Raw genomic sequence first — 3382 nt, forward strand, 5'->3', positions numbered from 1 at the left:
CTCAAGCAAGTCTCCTGCCTCAGCCTCCCAAGTAGCTGGGACCACAGGTGCCCGCCACAACGCCTGGCTATTTTTTTTTGGTTTCAGCCATCACTGTTGTTTGGTGGGCCTGGGCTGGATTTGAACCCACCACCTTAGGTATGTGGCTGGCACCTTAGCCACTTGAGCCATAGGCGCCAAGCCTATAGGAAGTTTTAAATGTACTAACTCAATTTCTTCACTTGTTATAGATTTATTCATATTTACTATTTCTTCTTTTTTTATTATTTTTTATTTACTTATTTATTTTTGTTGCAGTTTTTGGCCAGGGCCGGGTTTGAACCCCCTCCCCCCGCCTCCAGTATATGGGGCTGGCACCCTACTCCTTGAGCCACAGGTGCTGCCCATTTCCTATTTCTTCTTGACTCAGTTCTAGCAGTTTTTGTTGTTCTTGGAAGTTATCCAATTTTTTGGCATACAATTTTTTTTTGAGACATAGTCTTACTTTGTGCCATGGGTAGAGTGCCATGGTATCATAGCTCACAGCAATCTCCTAGGCTTGAACAATTCTCTTGCCTCAACCTCCTGAGTATCTGTGACTACAGGTACCTACTATATCACCCGACTAGTTTTTTATATTTTCAGTAGAGACAGGGTCTAGTCTTGCTCAGGCTGCTCTTAAACTCTTGAGCTCAAGCGATCCACCCACCTCATTCTCCCAGAGTGCTGGGATTACAGGCGTGAGCCACCGTGCCCAGCCTGGCATACAGTTGTCTACAATATTTCAATTACAATAAATGAATGTTGATATTAAATTCCCAGAAAGTCTGTTTCTTTCTATGAGGTCAGTAGTGATGTTTCGTCTGTTTCTTTCTATGAGGTCAGTAGTGATGTCTCTTCTTTTACTCCTGATTTTAGTAATTTCAATCCTTTCACTTTTTCTTACATCAGTGAGACTAAATGTTTGTTGATTATTTTTATCTATTCCCCCAAATGCAATGTTTCACCCCTGTAATGCCAGAATTTTGGGAAGCAGGGGTAGGAGGATCTCTTGAGGCCAGGAGTTTGAGACCAGTCTGGACAGCACAACAAGATTCCATCTTTAGGTGCTGGGTTTACACCTATATTCCCAGCACTCTTTGGAGATGGAGGCAGGAGGATCCCTTGAGCTCAGGAGTTCAAGACCAGCCTGAGCAAAAAGGAAAGACCCCATCTCTACTAAAAATAGAAAAATAGGGTGGTGCCTGTGGCTCAAAAGGGTAGGGCGCCAGTCCCATATACTAGAGGTGGTGGGTTCAAACCCAGCCCTGGCCAAAAACTGCAAAAAAAAAATAGTTGGGCGCTGCGGCAGGTGCCTGTAGTCCCAGCTGCTCGGGAGGCTGAGGCAAGAGAATTGCCTAAGTCCAGGAATTGGAGGTTGCTGTGAGCTGTGTGATGCCACAGCACTCTACGGAGGGTGATAAAGCGTCTCTGTCTCTGTCTCTACAAAAAAAAAAAAGACAAATAATGGCTCGGCGCTTGTAGCTCAGGGGTGAGGGCACTGCTGGCCACACACACCAAGGCAGGTGAGGCTGGCAGGTTTGAACCTGGTCTGGGCCTGCTAAACAGTGACAACTGCAACAAAAAAATAGCCAGGCGTTGTGGTGGGCGCCTAAAGTCCCAGCTACTTGGGAGGCTGAGGCAAGAGAATAGCTTAAGCCCAAGAGTTTGAGGTTGCTGTGAGCTGTGATGCCATGGCACTGTACCGAGGGTAACATGGTGAGACTGTGTCTCAAAAATAAATAAATAAATAAATAAAAATAAAAATAGAAAAACAAGCTGAGTGTAGTGGTGGGCACCTGTAGTCCCAGCGACTTGGGAGTCTGAGGAAGAAGGATTGCTTGAGCCCAAGAGTTTGAGGTTGTTGTGAGCTATGACATCACAGCACTCTACTGAGTATGACAAGGCGAGACTGTCTCAAAACAAACAAAAAACTAATGAGAAGTCAGAGAATCACAAATCTATTGGAATTAATGAATATTGACATTAAATTCCCAGTGGACTAAAGTTAATTCTATTTTAATTAATAAAACTGGCTTTTCCCAGCACTGGCAGAGTGAAATCAACTGAACCTCTAGGGGACAGAATTTAATTTTAGGGCTACAGCAAATAATTATTTGCATTTTTGTTTTTGAGACAGTTTCACTTTGTCGCCCTTGGTAGAGTGCCACAGTGTCTTAGCTCACAGCAAACTTAAACTCTTGGGTTCAAGTGATCCTCTTGCCTCAGCCTCTCAAGTAGTTGGGACTACAGGCGCCCACCACACAGCCAGCTTTTTTTTTCTTTTGAGACAGACTCTCACTTTCTTGCCCTCAGTAGTGCCATGGCATCACAGGAGCCTCCAGCTCTTAGGCTTAGGCAATTCTCTTGCTTCAGCCTCTGGAGTAGCTGGGACTACAGGTGCCTGCCACAACGCCCGGCTATTTTGTGTTTCGGTTTGGCCAGGGCCGGGTTTGAACCCACCACCCTCGGTATATGGGGCCAGCAACCTACTAACTGAGCCACAGGTGCTGCCTGACAGCTGGCTATTTTTTAGAGATGGGGGTCTCACTCTTGCTCTGGCTCATCTCAAATCTATGAGCTAAGGCAATCTACCAGCTTCGGCCTTCCAAGTGCTGGGATTACAGGTGTGAGACACCGGGCCTGGCCTATGTTGTTATTTAGTAATACACAAAGTTGTGAAATAAACCAAAGACAATGTCAACCACCAGTCTTACAAATCTTGGAAGGCAGCTACGCTCACCACTATACCACCAACGCACTCCAGTCTTACAAATCTTACAACTTGGAAGGCTGTGCTATAAATGATGCACAGTTTTCCTACTTTGCTGGATGTCCTTAGTTTATTGATTTTATCTTTTATTTATTTATTTATTTTTGGAAGTTTTTGGCCAGGGTTGGCTTTGAACCCACCACCTCTGGTATATGGAGCCAGCACACTACTCCTAGAGCCACAGGTGCTGCCCCATTTTTATTACTTTTTGAGACAGAGTCTCACTATGTTGTCCTCAGTAGAGTGCCGTGGCATCACAGCTCATAGCAATCTCAAACTCTTGGGCTTAAGCAATTCTCTTGCCTCAGCCTCCCAAGTAGCTGGGATTACAGGTTCCCACCACAATGCCTGGCTATTTTTGTTGTTGTTGCAGTTGTCATTATTGTTTAGCTGGCCCAGGGTGGGTTCAAACCCACCAACCTGGGTGTATGTGGCTGGCCCCATTAACTACTATTCTACAGGCACCAAGCCTGCTTAATTTATTTAAAGTTTTTTTTTTTCCTGAGACAGAGCCTCAAGCTGTCCCCCTGGGTAGAGTGCCGTGGCATTACAGCTCACAGCAACCTCCAACTCCTGGGCTCAAGCAAGTCT

The sequence above is a fragment of the Otolemur garnettii genome, unplaced genomic scaffold (genome assembly GCF_000181295.1).
Source record: "Otolemur garnettii isolate 467f Iridium unplaced genomic scaffold, OtoGar3 scaffold00245, whole genome shotgun sequence".
Classification (NCBI taxonomy): Eukaryota; Metazoa; Chordata; class Mammalia; order Primates; family Galagidae; genus Otolemur; species Otolemur garnettii.